Raw genomic sequence first — 25,487 nt, forward strand, 5'->3', positions numbered from 1 at the left:
TCCCTTTCTCTTTCTCTCTCCCTCTCTCTTCTGCACACAAACTTTATGAGTTGACTTTATATTTATATACATGTGTATGTATAAACCATCACTGTAAAACGACAATACCCGGTCATCATTCTTCCAGCCACCCGGATGCTTGATGTTGGAGGTTGATATGCTGATAGGATCCGAGGCCATGGCGAGTTCCATTTTTCATTTGAAGCAGCCAGTCAGACACTCTTAGTCATTGTACTTGATAAGGGCACTGTGGCATGTTTTGGCGAGGCTGGGTAAAGGATTCCTACAGGTCCCCGGTTAACATGGTGAACAAAAGCCCAGAGTGAATATCCCACCCCACCTCATTCAGCTCTGTAGTAGGGCCTGCTGCTGTGAATGGATGAGGTTAGAGAGTGTTGGCTGTACTATGCATCCCTGGTTTCACTCTACAGTCCTCTTAACCCTTCCTCTTAGCCAGGAAGCTAGCAAAGTTCCATCTGGTTTTTCAAGGTTTAAGGATACTTATTATTTACAGGCATGGGAAAACAGTTTTTGTATTGAGTTTTCCATTGGCGTTTATCACCCCATGTTATCATGATTGATATTTTTTATAATCTCAAAGTCAGTTTTTCTCTAAAACTATCCAATACCTTTTCAACGTCTATCTGAATCTCGTCAGTTGTCAGGGCCCATAATTCAGGTAGAACACTCAATTTAACAAATGTTTCTGTTTCTAAACCATTTTTAGATTAGGTCCACTCCACTGCCCCATAAACATACAAAACCCCTAGACAATACAAAACACATACATCCCCCATGTCACACCCTGACCTAACTAAAATAATAAAGAAAACAAAGATAACTAAGGCCAGGGCGTGACAGTACCCCCTCCCCCAAAGGTGCGGACTCCGGCCGCAAAACCTGACACAGAAGGGGAGGGTCCGGGTGGGCCTTATCACGGCGGTGGCTCGGGTGCGGGACGTGGACCCCACTCCACCACAGTCAATACCCGCTTTGGTGGTGCCTCTGGAGCGGGGACCCTTACAGCGAGTCCCGGACTGAAGACCATCAAGGGATCTGAGATGCCGATTGGCAAGCTCCCGCTGAAAAAACCCGCTGAAAAAACCCATTGCCTTTAAATTGTTCAACGTGGGTCAAATGTTTTGGGTAGCCTTCCACAAGCTTCCCACAATAAGTTGGGTGAATTTTGGCCCATTTCTCCTGACAGAGTTGGTGTAACTGAGTCAGGTTTGTAGGCCTCCTTGCTCGCACACGCTTTTTCAGTTCTGCCCACAAATTTTCCATAAGATTGAGGTCAGGGCTTTGTGATGACCACTCCAATACATTGACTTTGTTGTCCTTAAGCCATTTTGCCACAACTTTGGAAGTATACTTGGGGTCATTGTTCATTTGGAAGACCCATTTGCGACCAGGCTTTAACTTCCTGGCTGATGTCTTGAGATGTTGCTTCAATATATCCACATAAATCCCCTCCTCATGATGCCATCTATTTTGTGAATTGCACTAGTCCCTTCTGCAGCAAAGCACCCCCACAACATGATGCTGCCACCCCTGTGCTTCACGGTTGGGATGGTGTTCTTTGGCTTGCAAGCCTCCCCCTTTGTCCTCCAAACATAATGATGGTCATTATGGCCAAACAGTTCTATTTTGTTTCATCAGACCAGAGGACATTTCTCCAAAAAGTACGATCTTTGTCCCCATGTGCAGTTGCAAACCGTAGTCTGGCTTTTTTATGGCGGTTTTGGAGCAGTGGCTTCTTCCTTTCTGAGCGGCCTTTCAGGTTATGTCGATATAGGACTCGTTTTACTGTGGATATAGATACTTTTGTACCGGTTTCCTCCAGCATCTTCACAAGGTCCTTTGCTGTTGTTTTGGGATTGATTTGCACTTTTTGCACCAAAGTATGTTCATCTCTAGGAGACAGAACGCCTCTCCTTCCTAAGCGGTATGACGGCTGCGTGGTCCCATGGTGTTTATACTTGCGTACTATTGTTTGTACAGATGAACGTGGTACCTTCAGGAAATTGCTCCCAAGGATGAACAAGACGTGGAGATCTACAACTTTTTTTCTGAGGTCTTGGCTGATTTCTTTTGATTTTCCCATGATGTCAAGCAAAGAGGCACTGAGTTTGAAGGTAGGCCTTGAAATACATCCACAGGTACACCTCCAATTGACTCAAATGATGTTAATTAGCCTATCAGAAGCTTCTAAATCATTTTCTGGAATTTTCCAAGCTGTTTAAAGGCACATTCAACTTAGTCTATGTAAACTTCTGACCCACTGGAATTGTGATACAGTGAATTATAAGTGAAATAATCTGTCTGTAAACAATTGTTGGAAGAATTACTTGTGTCATGCACAAAGTAGATGTCCTAACCGACTTGCCAAAACTATAGTTTGTTAACAAGAAATTTGTGGAGTGGTTGAAAAACGAGTTTTAATGACTTCAACTGTGTGATAGGCCTATAGCCTGTCAAGATATGTTGCATGCATTCACAATTGAAATACAATGAAATAGAACAATTATTTCATTATTAATGTCAGAATGTAAAGAAATGAACATGCAGTATATTTTCCCCATTCACTATGTTACGCTTGACAACAGTTCACTTATTACAGAATTTGCCACTGTGCGTACGCATAGTCATGGCTGTACATTTACGCACACTCTCAAGCAAACGTTCATATTGATAAATCTCACACTTTGCATGGAAATGATTCCACGCATGGTTTACGTACAGATTTGTGCCTACAAATGATTGATAAATGAGGCCCCAGGTGTGCAACGCTCTTAGGGACTTAACCCAAAAGACTCACAGCTGTAATCAATAAATTAGCAAACATTTCTAAAAATATATTTTCACTTTGTCATTGTGGGGTATTGTGTGTAGATGGGTGAGAAACAAATACACTGAATCCATTTTGAGTTCAGGCTGTAACATGACAAAATATGGAATAAGTCATGGGGTATGAATACTTTCTGAAGGCACTGTATTCTTGTCATATTCACCAGTCAACTCCATTACATTCAAAAGTTACTTCAACTTCAGCCAGTGAATGCAAGAAATGTCTAGCTATGTTAGCTATTCTACCTGTTTGTTGTAATGAGTGCTATCATGCTAACAGCACACACTGAACATGGAAATGCATATTTTTAAGGGGTATGCAGTAGATTGATAATGATATCACTAAAGTATATTTTATCAGACATTTCAAACAACATTCTCAGCTAATGAGAAAACATGGTATTTAATTTAAGGGAATGAACAAGATTTAACAAGTCAACTTTGGGGCTAATTTGAATGGGCGCCAACGGCAGATTTTGTGGGATGTTTACATCCGTACCCCAGTATGACCCATGTGGCCGCAGTGAATGTCACTCCGTAAGGGACTATAGGATCCCCAAAGATTTTGACTATAAATGCTGATTGATAATCAGATTTTGTCTGCGCTGTGTAGGTTTATTGCTAGCATATGATATGCTAACTGAGGGTGAAATTGTTTGTAGCTACACTCCTGATTCTGATTGCATAAACAACTTTTTACAGATCTACTTTATTTTAAGTGTTTTTCAACTAGAATTTGTATTTACAGTGGAGAAATGGCAGACCGTTACAAGGATGTGCAGACACACCTGCCTACCCAGGATGCTATACTTCAGCATCTCAGCAGGAAGCCCAGGTTAAAGTAAGTATGCTGCACCTACCTTCAGCTCCATTCACTGTTTGATAAAACAGAGGAACTGGCCATTACTGCAAGGAGAGGTAGACTACTGACTCCTACTAGTTGTGTATTATGGAGACAGAGTTAAGGCCCACTATTCATGCAGTCAGATTGACCGAAGAAAGGCCAATGATATTTTCCACCAAATTTGACATAGATGTACCCCATCTCTCATTGTGTGTGTGTGTGTGTGTGTGTGTGTGTGTGTGTGTGTGTGTGTGTGTGTGTGTGTGTGTGTGTGTGTGTGTGTGTGTGTGTTTGGGTCTTATCCTTGACTGCATTGGACCCCTCTCATATCCCAGACCACCCACACTCTCACGCTTGACGAACCGGAGACAAAAAGTGCCAGGGGGTGAACACGTCCACTGGCTGCATTTTGCATGCACCACCTACCTGAGTAGAGTGGTTGGATACCCACACACGCACATCTCTAATGAGTGTGGGCCTGAAACACACACCATCCCTGGGGGTGCCCGGCACTCTGTTATGTTAACTATTGCATGCAATCCCCACTAAAGTAGTGTAAGCAGAAAGTTGAATTATTCACACTGAGTAATTAAGAGTGTCTTGTACTTCCTCCATAATTCATTGGCGTTAAAGGCCTGGTGTGTTTTTGTGTGGTAAACAGAGCTGGCATATGATGTGGTGAGAGATGAGGCAACATGACGCTTGTGCCCAGAATGGCCATGTTCTCTCATTTAGCCTGCGGGCAGCTAGGGTGACAGAGGGTGGTGTGGGAGGAGGGGGGTGGGGGGGTGGTTAGGGTTAGTCCGCTTCACCTGGTCTGGTAATTTACCCCTCCCCCACCTCTGTCCTAACTCCCACCCCTATGGCCATGTCATGAGAGGACCTATGCAATAACTAGGCCACCATCTGAATTTAAAATTGATTACATTTTTATTTTTTCCTCACTGGCCTACACACAATACCCCATAATGTCAAAGTGGAATTATGTTGTTTGAAATTTAAAAACATTTATAAAAAAAAAATGAAAATCTGAAACATCTTGAGTCAAAAAGTTGTTTACCCCTTTGTTATGGCAAGCATAAATAAGTTCAGGAGTAAAAATGTGCATAACAAGTCACATAAGTTGCATGGACTCACTCTCTGTTCAATAATAGCGTTTAACATTATTTTTGAATGACTACCTCACCTCTGTACCCCACATATACAAGTTCAAATTCAATACAACACATTACTGAGTACCACTCTGCATATTTTCAAGCATAGTGGTGGCTGTATCATGTTATGGGTATGCTGGTAATCATTAAAGACTGGAGAGTTTTTCAGGATAAAAAAATACATGGAATGGAGCACAGCAAAATCCTAGTGGAAAACCAAACTGTTTTCCACCAGACGCTGGGAGATTAAGTCACCTTTCAGCAGGACAGTAACCTAAAATTGCCAAATCTACAATGTAGTGGCTTACCAAGACGACCGTGAATGTTCCTGATGGGCCAAGTTACAGTTTTGACTTAAATCTTAAATCTACTTGAAAACGGCAAGACCTGAAAATGGTTGTCTACCAATGGTCAATAACCAATTTGACAGAGCTTGAAGAATTTTGAAAAGATTAATAGGCAGATGTTGCACAATCCAGGTGTGGAAAGCTCTTACCAGAAAGACTCACTGCTGTAATCGCTGTCAAAGGTGCTTTTACAAAGTTTCGACTCAGGGTATCAGGTATGAAGGTAAGACCCAGATGGAGACACGTCGAATTAACAATGGTTTAATAATCCAACAGTGGCAGACAATAGACAGATCAAGGCAGGCAGGGGTCAGTAAACCAGAGGTGGGGCAACGGTACCGGACGGCAGGCAGGCAGGCGGGTTCAGAGTCAGGACAGGCAAGGGTAAAAACAAGGAGGGCGAAAAAAAGAGAGACTTGGAAAAGCATGAGCTAAGAACAAAAACGCTGGTTGAAAACTGGCAACAGACAAACAGAGAACACAGGTATAAATTCACAGGAGATAATGGGGAAGATGGGCGACACCTGGAGGGGTGTGGGGACAATCACAAAGAAAGGTGAAACAGATCAGGGTGTGACACAGGGGTGTGATTGCTTATGTAAAATAGATATTTCTGTATTTCATTTTCAATACATTTAGAAACATTTCTAAAAACATGTTTTCACTTTGTCATTATGTGGTATTGTCTGTAGATGGGTGAAAAAACAGCTAAATTGTCACATCCTGACCTTAGAGATCCTTTTTATGTCTCTGTTTTGGTTGGTCAGGGCGTGAGTTTGGGTGGGCATTCTATGTCTGGTGTTCTATGTTGTCCTTGTGTTGTATTTCTGTGTGTTTGGCCTGATATGGTTCTCAATCAGAGGCAGCTGTCTATCATTGTCTCTGATTGAGAATCATATTTAGGTAGCCTGTTCCCACCTGTGTTTGTGGGTGGTTGTTTCCGGTTTAGTGTTTGTGTCACCTTTCAGGACTATGCATTTGTCGTGTTTGTTGTTTTGTTTAGTGTTGCATATTTTGTAACACAACAACATGTGGAATAAGTCAAGGGGTATGAATACTTTCTGAAGGCACTGTATTATGTTGAGTACATTCTCTGAACATAATGTCAATATAATGTTCTGAGAAGGTTACAAGCCACCCATGCATTATTTCCATTGTACAATGTATCGAATAGACTTCAGTTAGATGATACATGAGCCTGTTTTATGCGATTAGACAAGGCAGAGAAATATTCATATAAATTATCTTCATATTGCATAACTTCTAGTGATTAGACCATGATGGTGTTTGTTATAGAATTTGCAAAAGGGTCCTGGTAATTTGGATAAAAGTCTTAATTGGCATGTGATAGATTGACTGGGCTCAGAGTTTAGACGGAAGGCGGCAGACGATTGCAAGGCTTTAGAGAGGCTATTGATTGTACATACTTACAAACGCTCCCACCCAAACTAAGAGGAGGGCTTAAAAGTGCAAGGCAAATTAGTCACGACTTGTCAATCATTTACACTAAGATGTATGCTGAGGGATTCGCTGCTTCAACTCCAGACTGCTCCTTTTAATGGAAAAGAGAAAAGGCAGAATTCAGAGGAATCTTTATAGATCTGTCTTTTTACTACAACCCCCTCCGTTCAGAGACAAATGGGATTAGCTCAACTAATTGAACTTCTGGATCTGAGCACTATGTCATCAGTCTCTAAGTGGTTATTGGACCAGAATGAGGTAACACATTCTGTGTTGTGAGATTCTTCAACCGTACAACACACATACCAACAAGTACACATACCGTGTAATATGCTCGGCTGTGGCTAGAACTAGTGAGAAACTGCCCTTTTGGAGAAAGTTCAGAGAATTATCAGTAACAGTAAATTAATGCACACACACATTTGTACATTTCTCTGTGTAACTGCTTATGTCTACTGGAGAGACGAGCAGGGAGCTGCAGTACGCGGGAGCTCTCAGCGCTCTGATTCCATCTGTCAGGTTCCTGAACCGCCGGCCCACTCCAGCTCACCAGGCCGACCCCTCCCCCACGCAGCCCACTGCTCTATACAACACAAGAAGTCATCCCAGAGCCGTTTAAAAGGTCAGCAGGACTACACTACAGCCTGCCTTGACATTTGATTGGCAGAGGTAAATATCTTCGAGTGGTTGAGATGGGCCGAGTCCTCGTGCACTGCTTCAAAGAGCAATGTGAATGAGAGATACGCTGGGTTGCTTCCTCCGGGTGAACTCCTATTCACTGGGTCTTCTTTTAACAGGGCTTTACTGAAGCTGTATAGACCTTTTGGGTTATTATTAGTCTCTCACTACAGACTACCATTCATTGTCTCTGACAGCATCCTGTTTTGATATGCAGATATATGCTGGCCGGTCAAATTGCAAGTTATGTTTATGTGGAGGTGGAGGTGGACAACCTTGAGATGTTTGTGTGTACGTCCGTTTGTGCGAATAATAGTTTAAATTATTCATCCGGTGTGGGTGTGTATTGTGTTGTGACCTCAACAAGGACAGGAGGGCACCATGGTGGGTCATCTGGGCCCTGCCGCATGCCAATCCCCCCCCCCCCCCCCCCCCCGCCTCTCCATCCCGCTCCCCCTGGCCATCGCCTTGTGTGCAGCGTGCTCTGGCGGCTAAAGGCGCTCGTTAAAGGCCATAACTTATCTCACGTTTGAAGCTAATGGGAGGAATACTGGCCGCAGTGAAAAATAAATGACACCCCCCCCCTCTCCCTGCCCTCCTAACCTGCAGCGTAATATAGCAGCGGTGAGGGTATGCATTACAGATCTGAGGCCTTAGAATTTATCTGTGCTGCACTACGCTGACTGATGCATTTGAAAATAATGTACTGGAGCCAGAGCATAACAGGGACCCCGTAACTAATGGAGAGCTCTCGCCCCGTGGCCGCCACTGTATATCATTCAGCTGTACTACCTCATCAAGCCCCGGCCCTGCACATAGTGCAATATATCCCCTCTCTGTCCTTCCTTCTTTCTCTCTTTTTAATTCTCATTCTCTCTCATGATGCCTTCTTACTAATTAATACATAAGCGTACCTTCATAATGTGCTGTTGTTGCTCTCTGTGAACGAGGAGCCGTATTAACAGTTCAGATTGATGTACCATAGTCTACTCTGAGCGCCATTATTGTGTTTCCTTCATAATAACTGAGATGTTTTGAGGCCTAGTTACCGAGTCATTTTAATTTTACCAATCAGATATCAGAGCATAAGTATAGGGGTAAGGGGACTAGGCAACAGGATACATGATAAATGTACAGTGGCAAGGGTTGTTCTCTATAATGGTTGAATATGTAAAAACATTTGAAAGATTGGTGGAGTGGGCCAGATCAGAGTAGATAAACAGGTTGAATATGCAGGTTGAATCACTTTTCAAGCACATTATAACTGCTTGATCATTTATCTTTTAGGCCCCCTATTTCCTCTCACTCGTTTCACCTCCCTTTTCACAGCAAATTTTTATTTAATGGTGTTTATGTTTAATAGCTGTATCAGACAGTAGCCGCTCACTGCCCTTTTCCAGCCAAATCAAGGTAAAGAAAGAGGGAAAGGCTAAATGAATTCCATCCAGCGAGAGGTCAGAGAAACAGACAGAGAGTACATAGCAATGTCTTTTCCCCAGTAGGCAGTGGGAGATACAATGCTAATAAGATCATAAGAGAAGAGGAGAGCCCGGACCCCCGGGACGACCATAAAGAGTTTCAGTATATTTTTTAAAAGTAAACACCCTGAAAAAATGATGATGTCTGCTTTGAAATGCATTAATAATCAGGAGTGGACTGTTTTGTTCTAGGATGTGAAATAGGATTGAAATTCCCTAGTCTTGGGGAGGGCAGGACTGGGCGAGAGAGGGGGGTAGTGGTGGGGAGTTTGGGGCCTTAGAGAGAGTTAAAGAAAGGCAGAGGGTGGAATAAGAAGTGTGTTGGTGTGAGCGAGGTTGAGGAGGCCTCTTCCTTCCTGCTCTCTTTCCGTCTTACTTTCCATCCAGGTGCACAGGGCAGGGGGAAGAGAAGACAGGAAGAGGCTCTCATTATTTCTGGTTTCCGTTTTCTCTTAATGGAATGCTCTGGATGGTGGTGGGTATTTGAACCCTCAGCGTGTTTCCCATGTTCCTCTCTCCGTGATAACGCCTGTTCTAAAACAAAAATGCCTCTGACTCACTCTTAGGAAGAGAGGAGGAATATGAGGAATATTTGAACAGTTATGGCCTATCTTAGAGCATGATGAAAAAGACTTCAAAAGCTTTGTCTTTCTCTCCCCTTCTATCCTAATCGGAAATTCATAGAATAACTAATGAAATGAAACCTGTAGGAAGTGTGCCATTTTCCCCCCTTTCTTATATAATACATCAGAACATTTTGGTGTTGTGCTGAGTTTATAATACAGTAGAATCCTTAAGTGGAGGAAATCTCTATTATTAAAGTGTAATATAATTATAATGCTTTGTAATTGGAGAATGTATTGATTGCGGTGTATAATAAAAGACTGTGTGGTGGTCAAGTGCAGTCTCAAGCAGATTCTCCGCCCCTGTTGATGTATGAAGGTCAGACGTCAGCATTCACGCTGCCTAATCTCTCTGTATATACATATAGGCAACGGATCTGGGCTGATTCCATACTGAAGACCTGGCCTACTGTCTACCATAGGGGAAATACCTGTTTGTCATCACAAATACATAATTCACTTAAATTAATTTTAGTAACTCGTCTGTAACCTTGGTAAGGTATTACTAATTAGATTATCCTTATTGGATTGTTCATTTGGTTTCGGTCCTAATCAATGCATTTTTATTTACTTTCATTACATTTTGGCACATCGTCAAGTGTTATGATCCAGATATCTGTAGGACTAGTACTTTATATGGAGACAGATGGCCGAGGTCCCTATAGTTGGTTGGTTGGATTGACTGAGTGATTGATGTAAATAATAGATTGGCTCATCCATCCTCCATTAGTTGTGAGGATCCAGGGAGAGAGCTTCAGGGCTCGGCCATGTGTCGATGTCACTGAGAGGCAGGCAGGCAGGACGCCCGGGCAGACTGGGATTTCATTGTGACTGAGCATGTGCGGCTGGCTGGTGGTTTCAGTGTTGTGACAGGCCAGGCTGAGGCAGGCGGGTGGCCAGCCCAGGGGAAGCGGTCGATCAGGTCGGTCAGACCTATTTTCTGACTGACTTCCTCTGTGAGGGGGAGATGGGCCGTGTGAGGTGCCACTGATCAGGATAGAGAAGGTGACCCTGGGGAGGGAGTATAGGTACTGTAGGCAGAGCAGCAGGTCAGAACTGAGCCACTGACCAGGACAGAGAAGGTGACCCTGGGGAGGGAGTATAGGTACTGTAGGCAGAGCAGCAGGTCAGAACTGAGCCACTGACCAGGACAGAGAAGGTGACCCTGGGGAGGGAGTATAGGTACTGTAGGCAGAGCAGCAGGTCAGAACTGAGCCACTGACCAGTCAGTCCACCTAGAGGTAGATGGAGCTTATCGTAAACCCATCGTCACTCTGTGTTTGACTCTGTCTGGACACAGGCCTGGTTCTGTTTCAACCCCACACTGAAACCTCTTCAGCAGCAGCCCAATGGTTGAACTTCAGTTAGTATGGCTCTAAAGCACTCTTCACTGGGCTGACAACCTGGCACTCTCACTAAGCAAACAGTAGATGGGCTCTGCTCTACTCTTCTCTTCCCTGCCTGAATAGTCCTCTCTCATGGCAGTGGGATCCAGCCAGCCAGGCCCACCTAAAGCGCTGTAATGGCTGTGTGTGAAAAGGGTTTGCTGGGAATGGTTTTAAACGGTGGAGAGCTCTGAAGAGGCAGACGGTCGGAAAGATATCACCTAACAGCATGCCGTTAAAAGGTTGACTGTGCTATGCTGGAATGGAGGTGTCCTATAGTCTGCCCAATTTCAGCTAATCCACCACGCCTGATTGTTTGCTGAAGTGCACATTTGGGTTGGACATTCATTAGCCCTCCACTGGAGGTTTTGTACCATGATTTCCTTTATTTTGGTCTTTTTCAACTGTTTATTTTTTTATTTTTTACATGGGCTATCATTTATAATTTCCCCAAGCTACTGAATCTCATCTACTCTGGCTTAATTTAGACCGTCCTCCCAACATCAGAGTGCATATCCTATTTTTTGGGGACGCAAATAACATGGAGCATCTCAATGTGAAAGCATTATCCAAATTGCAATTGGTAAATGTTGCGCTAGATTTATTTTGGTACCTCATCTGCAACAGCCTCAGTACCCAGACACAGTCTCTGCCCCCCCTCCCCCCCGGCCTGTGCTTTGATGTGGGTTATCAGTGAGCCCCATCGCCCCCGTCCCCCCCGCCACCCTCCCAGCCCCTCCGTGTCAGCACCTTTTGATGTAGCCTATGTGCACTTCCAAATATCATTTTTAATAAGGAGTCATTATCATTTAGATTTCTTGCTGAATGAGAAGAGTGACCTCTGGTATTTATCTGGTGGGGGGTCATGGTGATGATGTGTGTATGGTGCTGTGGTGGTGGCAGGCAGACAGATATGGCTCATTGACATTAAGCCAAAATGCTTACAATGTGCATTCTGGGAAGATTGGGTGGAAGCCACTTGGGGAGCTGTATACGGTGGCAGTCATTCACATCTCTTATGTGTCTGTTAATCAGAATATCTTCTCTAGCAGTTCCCTGAGCAAGTCAGTTTGGGTCTAAGCACTCTGGTCTGCATACTAGTAGTTAAGTAAATCAGTAGTTATTTAGAACGTACTGTAGATGTAGCTTGTTGGAGATGCGTGTGTGTACGTACGTGTGTAGTGGTGGGGAGACTTATTATGAAGCTCACCTTCCCTGAATAATGGCATTACAGAGCAGGTTGGGGACTGGCCTTGTTTGTGTTGGGCTGTGTAAGGCAGGGAGGGTAGCAGCTGCGCCCTCACACACAAGGCTCCTCTAATTTGGCAGAGCTCACCATGGACTCCCTCCACCTCGTTGAAGGAGAGTCTCAAGAACTAATATCATCCTATTTTTATCAGGCAGTGAGCGAGCAGAGAGAAGTCCCAGGGCCCTGACAGGACAAAGAGCCTCTCCACATGCCTCACTCTTTAATATCTTTCTGTGGACCAGGTCGCAATTAGCATGTTAATGAAGGGATCTGAAACCTCTAAAGATCAAGACAATAGGAGTCGTTTCTGGGCGCCTGAAGATAACAAATAACCTTTAACGGAAATTACCAGATGAAATGTACAGCGTTTATCGTGTGAAATACTCATTTTTAAGAGTAATCTACGAAACGCTGGCGTTAATCTTTTTCTTTATGCTTTTGAGCCCCTGCCTGCCTCTAGCTTATTTTGGTTAATTACATTGAGAACACTTTATGCTTGTCTCTTTTAAAAACGTATTGCGGTTATCTGCGTATTCTCCCTGCCCTACTTGATGTTGGTGCATGCTGGCTAAGCTGTGAGAGGATCATTTAGGAGCCCTGGTGCTGCAGCTTTGTCACAGCGGTGAGAGATCAAAGAGACCCCTAATGCTCAGATTCAGGAAGAAGAATACCAAAATTACACTGGTCTCCTGGCCAGGCCTGGTGTTGGTAGCATTGGGTCAAACTCAAGATAATGAGGAGTGTGTTACAGCCCCTTTAAAACCACACAGATTTTACACATGTCCATTATGCAGTGGAAACCTGCTGGACTGGGCTGACCCTGTGTAGGTGTAGAGGGTTAGTATTAGTACAGGTGGTAATGTAATAACATATGCCATTTAGCAGATGCTTTTATCCAAAGCGACTTAGTCATGCGTGCAGACATTTTACATATGGGTGGTTCTGGGAATCCAACCCACCATTTTGGCGTTGCAAGCTCCATGCTCTACCAACTGAGCTCCAGAGGTGGTAGAGGCAACAACAATGCCTTGATGCAACGGTCCAATGTGAACAAATAAATGGGTTGAAAGGCACCCCCTGGCAGAGGGCAGGTAGAGGAGTGAGCGTCAGATGGGGTTGGGAGAGGCAACACTGCTGGGTTCAAAGCACCTGTGTGAAGAAGACACTGGAAGGACTGTCCTCTACAGAGAACCCCTGATTCACTGTTCATTCAGACCAGTTAAGCAGAGGCTTCCTGGAAAGGCACGAGTGTGCACACACACGCACGCACGCACGCACGCACGCACACACACACACACACACACACGTCAGCCAGGCCCAGACGATACCCTGCAGCGTCAGCAGCACCCTAGCTCTCCGCATGAACTGCCCCAGGCCACATATCCAGACAGACAGACAAGGCAGACAGGCCCAGCCTATGTCTACTCCTCTCATCTATCACTCACCTCTCCATCTCCTCCTCCTCTCCCCTCCCCCTATCTCCTCCTCATCATTTCTCCTTCTCCCCATCTCCTCCCCTCCCCTCCTCTCCTCCTCATAATTTCTCCTCTCCTCCTCATCATTTCTCCTCCTCCCCATCTCCTCTCCTCATCCCCATCTTCTCTCCTCCTCCTCCCCATCTCCTCCCCATCTCTTCTCCTCCTCCCAATCTCCTCTCCTCCCATCTCCTCTCCTCTTCCCAATTTCATTATCTCCTCTCCTCTTCCCAATCTCCTCTCCTCCTCCTCCCATCTCCTCTCCTCCTCCTCCCCATCTCCTCCTCCTCCTCTCCTCCTTCTCCCCATCATTTCTCCTCCTCCCATTCTCCTCTCCATCTCCTCTCCTCCTTCTCCCTATCTCTTCTACTCCTCCCTATCTCTTCTTCACCCCATCTCCTGTCCTCCTCTCCTCCTTCTCCCCATAATTTCTCTTCCTCCCCATCTCCTCTCCTCCCCATCTCCTCTCCTCCTCCTCCCCATCTCCTCTCCTCCTCCCCACCTTCTCTCCTCCTCCTCCCCATCACCTCCTCCTCCCCATCTCTTCTCCTCCTCCCCATCTTCTCTCCTCCCAATCTCATCTCCTCCCATCTCCTCTCTTCCTCCCAATTTCCTTTTCTCCTCTCCTCCTCCCTATCTCCTCTCCTCCTCCCCATCTCCTCCTCCTCTCCTCCTTCTCCCCATCATTTCTCCTCCCGTCTCCTCTCCATCTCCTCTCCTCCTTCTCCCTATCTCTTCTACTCCTCCCTATCTCTTCTTCACCCCATCTCCTGTCCTCCTCTCCTCCTTCTCCCCATAATTTCTCTTCCTCCCCATCTCCTCTCCTCCCCATCTCCTCTCCTCCTCCTCCCCATCTCCTCCTCCCCACCTTCTCTCCTCCTCCTCCCCATCACCTCCTCCTCCCCATCTCTTCTCCTCCTCCCCATCTTCTCTCCTCCCAATCTCATCTCCTCCCATCTCCTCTCTTCCTCCCAATTTCCTTTTCTCCTCTCCTCCTCCCTATCTCCTCTCCTCCTCCCCATCTCCTCCTCCTCTCCTCCTTCTCCCCATCATTTCTCCTCCCGTCTCCTCTCCATCTCCGCTCCTCCTTCTCCCTATCTCTTCTACTTCTCCCTATCTCTTCTTCTCCTCCCTGTCATCTCCTGTCCTCCTCTCCTCCTTCTCCCCATCATTTCTCTTCCTCCCCATCTCCTCTCCTCTCTATCTCCTCTCCTCCCCATCTCCTCTCCTCCTCCCCATCTCCTCTCCTCTCCTCCTCCTCCCTATATCCTCTCCTCCTCCACATCTCCTCTCCTCCTCCCCATCTTCTCTCCTACTCCTCCCCCTCCTCTCCTCCTCGCCATCTCTTCTCCTCCTCCCCATTTTCTCTCCTCCTCCCCATCTCCTCTCTTCATCCCTATCTCCTCCCAACCTCCTCTCCTCCTCACAATCTCCTCTCCTCCCCATCTCCTCTCCTGCTCCTCCCCATCTCCTCTCCTCCCCATCTCTTCTCCTCCTCCCCATCTTCTCTCCTACTCCTCCCCATCTTCTCTCCTACTCCTCCCCATCTCCTCTCTTCCTCACGATCTCCTCTCCTCCCCATCTCCTCTCCTCCTCCTCCCCATCTCCTCTCCTCCTCCTCCCTATATCCTCTCCTCCTCCTCCCTATATCCTCTCCTCCTCCTCCACATCTCTCCTCCTCCCCATCTCTTCTCCTCTTCCCCATCTTCTCTCCTACTTTTCCCCATCTCCTCTCCTCCTCACGATCTCCTCTCCTCCCCATCTCCTCTCCTGCTCCTCCCCATCTTCTCTCCTACTCCTCCCCATCTCCTCTCTTCCTCCCCATCTCCTCTCCTCCTCACGATCTCCTCTCCTCCTCTCCATCTCCTCTATCTCTTCCTGTCTCTTACTACTAGCTCAATGTTTTCCTCTGTATTCTCTCGGTCAGTCCCATGCCAGTTGAATGGATTTCTAATATCTGTGCATGGACATGGTTGTGTGTATGACTCTGTGCTTATAAGAAATAACCTTTAACCTTTGGTAACCTTGTTCATATCAATCAGGGTACATAATGTAGTTATTATACAAAATGTACATTGAATGCGTGTGTGAGAGAGGGGTTTGTACACCCACATTTCCATGGAACTGAATTCTTCAAATATCTTCCCAGTTTAGCCCTGGCAGGTAAGACCTCACATAGATGTCAGGCGAGGTAAAGCTGCCCCTGTAATATTGCTAGGAGGCGGGAATAAAACGGTGTGAATTATCTGTCAAAGCATCAGCCCAGTGAGCTGTGTGGCCAGTTCATTAAACTGCTGACAGTACCATTAATATTAGTGTGCCTTTAAAACCCCAGCATCAAATCAGAACCACCCAGGGAGATGTGAGGTGGTTCAGCTTTTAGAGGGGAGTGATCTGAATTGTAATGGGCTGTAGGAGGATAGGTGGTGGAGGTCTATAATAAAGTCTCTTTTAAAACCTCTTTTTGGAAATGGGAATTAAATGGCACTGCTGGCATTATAGAAAGCAAACCTTAGAAAACTGGTGAGATGGACATGTCATGAATGAATGTTTATCATCATGCCAAGCATTAGGCTAAAATGTCCCTGATGCATAACTTCTTGCCTAATTCTGATTTTGAAGAAAAGAACTCCTGGACTTTCCATCACATTTAGACACTGTGCATTTGGTAGTTGCCACATATTTTTTCTGTGATACAAATTTCCAGTGAACTAAAAGATGATAACCTTGTAGTGTGCATTCTCTTGCAGTAACCTGCACCAAAAGATAGCTTATTCTTGTTTGCTTTTACTTTTCATATTTGGTGCGATAGCAAACTTTTAGGACATGGGGATTACCAAGATGGTATGCTGCGCGTATACAGAACGAAATGCATTTTTCGTGTGGAAACAGGACAGAAATGTGTTGCTTTGATGTTAGCCATAAAACCATTTTATTTTGTATTTTTTAAGGATGATTAATTTGGATGTACACAGAGTGGTGTGACAGTTGTAGAGAGCTCTCACCGTTGCTGTCCAGCAGTGCCTGGGTCCACGCATTTACCATGTATCCTCCCACCACTCTGTCTACCAGAGTAGCTTTTACTCTCCTCTGAGGAGGGAGAGATTCCTCTTGTTCTCTTAACAACAGATTTTTAATACTGTTCCTTCGACTACATTTGTAGAGAGCAAATGCTTTGATGAAATATGGGACAAACACTATACACATCATGTTTTTCATCTGTAGTAGTATAGCCTTGAAATGGACTCAACATACTCAACATACAACATATAATTTATCTGATATAGTCCTGTACTTGCTTTTGGACTGTCTAAAAAAACTGCCCGTTGATTTCAAAATATTTCTTCCAACCAGTATCTTGGTGAATTTACATGAAATAAAACTCCTGACATCCATTTGATAAGCAACTGAGGGGTATATAATTGGGACATCCAGGGAAAATGACATCTTAATTATATTCACTGACACTTACCATGCAGTGTCAATTGGCTGGTAATAAAGAACAGGACATGCATTTTATTTGTGTAACATTGTTTGATTACAAATCTGTCTGTTGGGTAACTTGGGTTAATTGAGTTTATGAAATTAGAAGTTGTTCTTCATGAATTAAAATGTTTCCTTTCTTACATCTTGAAGTTCTCAACACTGTCAGTTGTATTGTATAGTAAGCATGGTGTATAGCAGGATTTGATGCATGTATTGTCTTGAGGTCAGCTATTGTACTGTGATGTACAGTTTCATCTTCCAAAGCCTATTGAATTGTGACACATTTGCTTCTGGGTGACTGGCCTTGCTTTCGTCTACACTGTGACTCTCAATAGCAGAGGCTAATTTGGCTATGGGAAATGGATTCAAAACTAACCCAGCAACAAGCAGCAGTGGAGCTTTTCTGGGAAATTGATATGTACTGTATCTTCTGTCACAAAAATGTAATCTTGTACCTGAAATTGACACATCTCCTCTGAGATGTGCCTCTCTTGATAGTTCGACATGTGAGTGCAAACTGTATTGTACTTTGTGTTTTACTGTGATAGACGACTTTGATGTTCAGTTGCTTCTGGGGACTTTCAATAGGCTTTGTGTTTTAGTTTAGTGCAGCAGACTTCCAATAATATGTAAATGCATCCGTTTCTTTCCTTCCCTCCTTGAAATAATCATATATCTGACATGTTCTGACATGACTTGATTGGCAAAAATAGTAGTGGAATCCTTGTTTTCACCTAACCTACTGTGTGAAATTGTTGATTACCTCAAGGAAAGCTGGATGGATGGAAGGAAAGAAGGAGGAAAGGAAGGAGGTAAACCAATATCAAATCAGGCCTGTGTTTATCTTGTATCAGGTGGAGGAGCGTGAAGCCCAGGCCCAGGAGCTGTAGGACACCATCACAGAGCTGCACCAGGACCAGGACAAGCTGACACAGCTGCAGGAGCTCCACCAGCTGGAGAGCAGGGTGAAGCAGCTCACTGACCAGGTAGAGCTGGGGAACTATTACCACCCAGACAGGTCTAGTTCAGGACTGGCCTATTCTGTTGGGAAACACTTGTCCACTTCTGGTCAAGATCAAATAGAACTAGTAAATCAAAATGTTAACCTCATCTAACCACTTTTAATCGCATTTTAAACACTATTGACAGAGTATGCAATTGCTTCATCAGCATAATGAAACCTACATTGGTCTAATCTACAGTGTATGACACAGTTGTACTTGTAACCCATTGGTGTGGTACAGTGAATGATGTGCTGTGTGGTTGTCTTGATGGCAGGTCAGGAGCATTGAGGAGACCATAGGCCAGCTGAGACAGGAGGTGGCTGTTAGAGAGCATCCGCAGCGCTACCCTGTCTGGGGACGTGAGTACAGCAGGGAAAGTGGGTTAAAGCACAGTGTTCATGCATATACAGTACATGTACTGTTATACGTTCCACAGAACATGATCTACTACCTGACCTACGTGTTATATAGGCTGTGAGGTCTAACAATGCATCAGTGAACATATAATGAACTTGGATGCACTCTGGGCTTTTCCGGTCTTAAATATTCATCCAAATGTCATTTTTCTGTGCAAACAAATGCGTTACTAGGTGATAGAAATGTAAGCTAGTCCTATAAAGTTCCAGTTATATTGTGTTCATTTTCTCTATTCTAAGACTCATTTATATTTCATCAGTCATCCTGTTGTTATTAACATTCCTGTACAAGCCTACGCATTCACACATAAATCACATTAGATCCTCATTTCCCGATGAATGCGTACGTACATGGTGGCTCAGTCTCTCACACGGTCTGTCTGTGCGGTCTGTCTGTGTGGTCTGTCTGTGTGGTCTGTCTGTGTGGTCTGTCTCTATGGTCTGTCTGTGTGGTCTGTCTGTGTGGGCTGTCTGTGTGGTCTGTCTGTGTGGTCTGTCTGTGTGGTCTGTCTCTATGGTCTGTCTGTGTGGTCTGTCTGTGTGGTCTGTCTGTGTGGTCTGTCTGTGTGGTCTGTCTGTGTGGTCTGTCTGTATGGTCTGTCTGTGTGGTCTGTCTGTGTGGTCTGTCTGTGTGGTCTGTCTGTGTGGTCTGTCTGTGTGGTCTGTCTGTGTGGTCTGTCTGTATGGTCTGTCTGTATGGTCTGTCTGTGTGGTCTGTCTGTGTGGTCTGTCTGTATGGTCTGTCTGTGTGGTGTCATGGGTTGGAGATCATGTTTGTTGAGAGGGGCTCTAATGATGGCACATTTGGCCTGGGTTGTGATGGCCCCAATGTGGGAGCCAGGGCCAGCCTGAATAGCAGCTCTGTCCCCCTCTCTCCACCTAACTCTTGACGTCTCCACACATCTGGCAGGCAGCCCAGAGACCATGATGGGAGTCAATTAACTCTAATGAATTGTAATATTGTGCAATTTTAATCAGGCAGTAATTCTGTATAATAACCTTAACATTTCTGGACGGGATTGGATTGCAATTACGTGTGCAGCAGCAGAAGAAGGCAGAGAGTTTAAGTAGGGAACTATGCAGGTCCCTAGAAAGTGTGCTTTTTAGAGTTCCTTTTGTTTGCGTTTAATATGGAAATTGTGCGAAAATAATGAGACAACTTCTCCTCATTGCTTATTGAATTTGGGAGGTCAGGCACAATGAGTTTTGTGTAATTATGGACATAGCCTCAGAGATGGTAGGTAGATTGGCCTATTAGTCCTGTCTGGGATGATTTTTTTCTCTCTGGTGGATTTTGACCTTCAAATCATCCAAATGCTAGTTAGAACCTTCCTGATTGGTTGAATTGGCTTGTTGATTAGTCAGGCTTCCCTGGTGGGCTCATTGACTGGTATCCTGTTTGGCTGCGTGGGGGTGGAGTAGGAAACAGCCTCATAGCCAGATGGTAGAGAATAGAGGGAACCCTAGAAAACATATGTAAATGACAGAAATGTTCCTGTCATGTATTTCGTGTTTTAGTGAAACAGCATTGTCTTTGTGTAAGAGTGGATGTCTTTGTGTAAGAGTGGCTGTCTTTATGTAATAGTGGCTGTCTTTGTGTAATAGTGGATGTCTTTGTGTAAGAGTGGATGTCTTTGTGTAAGAGTGGATGTCTTTGTGTAAGAGTGGATGTCTTTGTGTAAGAGTGGATGTCTTTGTGTAAGAGTGGCTATCTTTGTGTAATAGTGGCTGTCTTTGTGTAATAGTCGATGTCTTTGTGTAATAGTGGATGTCTTTGTGTAAGAGTGGATGTCTTTGTGTAAGAGTGGATATCTTTGTGTAAGAGTGGGTGTCTTTGTGTAAGAGTGGATGTCTTTGTGTAAGAGTGGGTGTCTTTGTGTAAGAGTGGCTGTCTTTGTGTAAGAGTGGATGTCTTTGTGTAAGAGTGGATGTCTTTGTGTAAGAGTGGATGTCTTTGTGTAAGAGTGGCTGTCTTTGTGTAAGAGTGGCTGTCTTTGTGTAAGAGTGGCTGTCTTTGTGTAAGAGTGGATGTCTTTGTGTAAGAGTGGCTGTCTTTGTGTAAGAGTGGATGTCTTTGTGTAAGAGTGGATGTCTTTGTGTAAGAGTGGATGTCTTTGTGTAAGAGTGGATGTCTTTGTGTAAGAGTGGATGTCTTTGTGTAAGAGTGGATGTCTGTGGTGCTGAAACAGAATATTCTAACACTGAAGGAATCTATGGGTCCTGACCTAGTCCTCCATCTCTGTGGCCTTTTCCTCTCTTCTCCTCACCTCTCATCCCTTTTCCTTCTCTCTTTCCCTCTCTCAATGTGGAGGAAATGCATTGGAAAGGAGAGCCAAAGTCACACAACATTAGTTTGGTAGTGGCTGCCGCTACAGAAAGCCATTACTCTTCCTTGACAGTATCATAGAGAATGGTGGAGCTGGGTCGCGCCTAGCCCCTCGCTCTCCCTCGCCATGCGCCACTCGCAGGAAATTGCCTCATACTTCAGCGGGCAGGAAGGTGACACGTCGGCGACACCCACGCATGTGTCACTTTCAGGGCCCAGGGCCTGGGTGGGAGCGGGCTCCAGTGCCACAGACAAGCGCTGCCTGGGGAGCAGTAGAGGAGAGCTGCCCAAGGGAAGCTGGTTGAGCTGGGGTCTGGACATGCAGGGAACCACGCTGGATTTAGAGGAGGGGCGGAGGAGGGGTAGAACTAGTTACCAATAAATGAGGTCTTAACCTCCCTAACTTTCTTTGACCACTAGTATTTGACCTGATTGAACTCATCTACTGCACAAAAGGACTGGGTGGAAATGGAGAGTTGTGGCGTTGAGCTAGCCAGTTCTAGAGGGTGTTGCAGTAGATGGGATATTTGCAGCGCCCGCTGTCTCTTATTTGATGAATTCTGACTCCTACAAAGAGGATAGGTAGGTGCCCCATTGGGGGGATGGACGGACGGATGAGGCAGGACCTAGGGAAAGTGCTAGGTGGTGAGCTTCTCTGTGGCTGGTTTCAGCCTGGAGTCTGGATCATAAGGGCTGTTCTGTCCGCTGCCACCCGTATGGGGAGCAGTAATGAAAGGAGAGGTTAAGGAGGAGAGTGAAGTGGTCTCGCTCGACAATAAATCCTATGTGGTAGGGGATGCTATGGGACCCCACTCCTAGAACACAGTAGGGGCGTTGAAAAGGGACAGGCACACTTACTCAGACACACATGCTCACACACACACACACACACACGCTATGGCTGTTAAGAACTGTTGTGCCTCGTCTATGAAAGAGATTGAGCTAATGAAAATATGGGCTAATGTTTTGTGGAGCGCATTCCCTGAAAAAGACCAGGAATCTAATTTCTCACTCAATACATTAGGTTCTTTGTGTCATACGTTTGACTAAAATGTTGTTTATGAGTTGATTTGACTATTATTTGAAAATGTAGACATAATTTTAACAAAACTAAAGCCTTTATCATTTCTGAAGCCACAGGCACTGATGCAGGTGTGGTATACATACCAGCTGCTGGGTTGGCCATTGTTTTCAGATGAGACATGTACATTGTGCTGTTTGAGAGGGAATAGAAAGCTTTATGCTGTTCCATCTCCTCCCGACACCACACCCCATCCCTGTGCAGACCTCTCCAGAGGACCAATGTTTATTGCCATTCTAAAGCAGGCTTTGTTGTGATTGTGTGTGCTCTCCGTCCCCTTCTCCTTGTTTCCACTCTTCTTTCATTTTGTGCAGGGCTGGGGGGATTGCTCTGTGCTGCGGCTCTGTGATTAGAGAGCGGGAGAAGCAGAGTGCTTCTCAGCAGGACTCTGTTTTATATTCATCAAAAGAGCTGCCTTTGATTTGCTCCCTCTGACGTGTGATAGTGGCGCGGCTGCAGCACCACACAGTCGCCGAGGAAATCGTGCACTTATCACCCCTCCCTCCTCATCCCTCGCCTCCCCTGTTCTCCTCACCCTCCTTTACCAGCAGTACCCACCACCCTATTCCCCACCACTCCCTCCCACAGCCCAACCTTCAGGCTGCCTGGCCGTCTTATTCATTTCTCTATTGTTGTTAATATTGCCTCTTTTCACTCAAAAGGCACACTTTTTCCAAGATGTGCCCTCGGCATCTCTCCCTCTCCTCAGAATAGTTACCCAGAGTAGAGCCTGTGGACTGACGGGCCAGCAGAGAGAGGGGGGTTGGGGGTTATATCATTCCCACCCTCATTATCCAGGGTGGGAATGATATAACATCTGGGTTGGAGAAAAGGCCAGGTAATGTCCTGGGATGGTGGAGGCTCAGGTTAACCCAGATAAAGTCCTGTCCTGTAGCCTGGAGGAGCATCTCTCACCCTGTCTCTATGACCTTCCGCTCTGTGTCAGTAGTAGCTCAGACGAGGCCTCTGTAGTTTCCTATGTGTTTACACAGGAGCCCACCCTATTACCACCCTCAACTAGCAGATCAGTCAATTCTGCACAGTTTCTGATGGCTCAGACTAAAATCACATACTCACGCACACACTCACACACTAGCTCTTCTCTCCAAACACTGCCCCCCTCTGCACCACGCCTGGGCCCGAGCAGGACACACACTCCTGTGTTTGAACAGGGCCCCTCTGTGCCGCAGAGACCAGCTTGGTTATTAACGGTGTCAATTATTAAAGCAATTTCCAACTCTGCAAACAGTGGCAGGGAGAGGCGAGCAGACGCAGGAACGTGTGTGTGGACGTGTGTGAGATCCGTGGGGAGGGACAGACTGAGGCCATTTGCCTGCTGCTTTGTCCCTGCAGTGGCCCAGCTAACAAGGTCACATACACCTAAGGTTAGCTCGGAGGGAGGGGAACATGCTTGGGTAATATTTCACCTTCTCCTTGGTTCCACAAGCCTCTTATGCACACCACACACACACATGGACACATGCATACTTGCAAACACACTCACTTCCCAGTAACTGGAAATTGAAAGGTGTCCAATTGACGTTGTGCATGTACAGCAGCAGAATGAAATGCAAACTGAAGCAGTGTTCTCTGATGCTCACTGATCTCTCCTTGCCGTTTGACGATCCCCCATACTTCACGGCTCATGTCGCATTTGATAGTGATGCCGCCATGTTACAGTTGATATACTGTACTCTATACACAGGGTTAAATGCATGCCACAGTCTCGGGGTCCTCAGGAGAGTGGGATACGTAAGTAAACATTCAGCTGCATATTGTGGCTAACATCAAATCTAATTTTACTAAACATTTTCCTAAACAACAACTGAAATGCTTACTTACGGGTCCTTCCCAACAATGCAGAATATAATAAAGAATGATTATAATAATAGAAAAAATGAATAACACAAGGAATAAATACATATTGAGCAATGATAGCTTGGCTATATGCACATGTTACCAGTACTGAGTCCATGTGCAGGGGTACGAGGAAATTGAGGCAGGTATGTACATATAGGTAGGGGTAAAGTGACTAGGCAACAGGATAGATAATAGACAGTAGCAGCAGCGTATGTCATGAGTGTGGAAGTGTGGACGTGTGTGTGTGCTGACAGTGTGCCTGTGTGTACTTGTCATGTGTGAGTGCGTGTGTGTGTATGTGTTGGAGTGTCAGTGTAAGTATGTGTGAGTGTGTGTGCATAAAGTCAAAAAGGGTCAATGCAGATAGCCCTGGTATCTATTTGGTGAACTATTTAGCAGTCTCGTGGCTTGGGGTTGGAAGCATTTCTGGAGCCTTCTGGAGCGTCCCGGCACTGTTTGCCGTGCGGTAGCAGAGAGAACAGTCTATGACTTGGGTGACTGGTGTCTTTGAGAATTTTTAGGGCCTTCCTCTGACACTGCCTAGTATAGTGGTCCTGGATGGTATGGAGTTTGGCTCCAGTGATGTACTTGGCTGTACGCACTACCCTCTGTAGCGCCTTACGATCAGATGCCAAGCAGTTGCCATACCTAGCGGTGATGCAGCCAGTGAAGATGCTCTCAGTGGTGCAGCTGTAGAACGCTTTAGACTCTATGGGCCCATGCCAAATCTTTTCAGCCTCCTGAGGGAGAAAAGGCGTTGTCGTGCCCTCTTCACGTCTATGTTGGTGTGTTTGGACCATGATAGGTCCTTAGTGATGTTGACGCCGAGGAACTTGAAGCTCTTGACCCGCTCCACTACAGCCCTGTCGATGAGAATGGGGGCGTGTTTGGCCCTCCGTTTCCTGTTGTCCACGATAAGCTCCTTTGTCTTGCCCACGTTGAGGGAGATGTTATTGTCCTGGCACCACACTGCCAGGTCTCTGAGCTCCTCCCTATAGGCTGTCTCATTGTCGTTGGTAATCAGACCCACCACCGTCGTGTCATTGGCAAACTTGGTTAAATTATTTTATCCTCTCTTCTCCTGTGTTGTGTTTGAGTCAAGCCTCGCTCCTGAAAACAAAAACTACTGTAGGTCCTTTAGTATTAACTCTCACATCTTGTTGCCCGATGTGGAACAGACAGACAAAGTAGAAGGACTACAAAGTAATACAATGGAATATACAGCCTAGGCTTATGATGCCTCACGCATTTAGAGCTTTCCGTGTTTAGATAACTTCTAGGAGGGAATGTTAGTGTCAGGCTGCACAGCTCACAGCTCCAGGGAGAAGGTAGTTGGATGGCAGTTTGAATGGAGTTTGATAGGAGCGTAATGACCGTCTGATGGCCCTCTTGTCTGGGTCTTGTCAGGCTGTTCAAGGTGACCGCTCCAGACCCCACTGTCTGTCTCTGTGTCTCTCTGTCTACATGCATGATGATGCATTTGATCCAAACCCATCTCCCTAATGGTCTCTGTGAGCTGCCAGCATTCTACAGAGCACTCAAGAAGCCCTTGTCCCTGTCATTTCAGATGTTCACCTGCCCCACTAAGCATAGGTAGCCATTCGCCCCTCGTTCGCCCGCTGCTCTTGACAGAAAGAAAGAGGGAGAGAGAAAGAGGGAGAGAAAGGGAGTATTAAACCCTGCAATGCTGCACTTTGTGTCAGAGTAATCCACTGCTCCACTGTAATCTCTGAAGCCGTGCCATGGTGTGTCCGTGTTAAGTTGATACCGAGC

At 45.5% G+C, this 25,487-nt stretch overlaps 1 pseudogene; it reads left to right on the forward strand.

Moving 5' to 3' along the window:
• Positions 1–25,487, forward strand: part of LOC129852918 (centrosome-associated protein CEP250-like) — a 179,088-nt pseudogene that overhangs the window by 44,365 nt on the left and 109,236 nt on the right.

The sequence above is a fragment of the Salvelinus fontinalis genome, chromosome 4 (assembly GCF_029448725.1).
Source record: "Salvelinus fontinalis isolate EN_2023a chromosome 4, ASM2944872v1, whole genome shotgun sequence".
NCBI classification, from domain to species: domain Eukaryota; kingdom Metazoa; phylum Chordata; class Actinopteri; order Salmoniformes; family Salmonidae; genus Salvelinus; species Salvelinus fontinalis.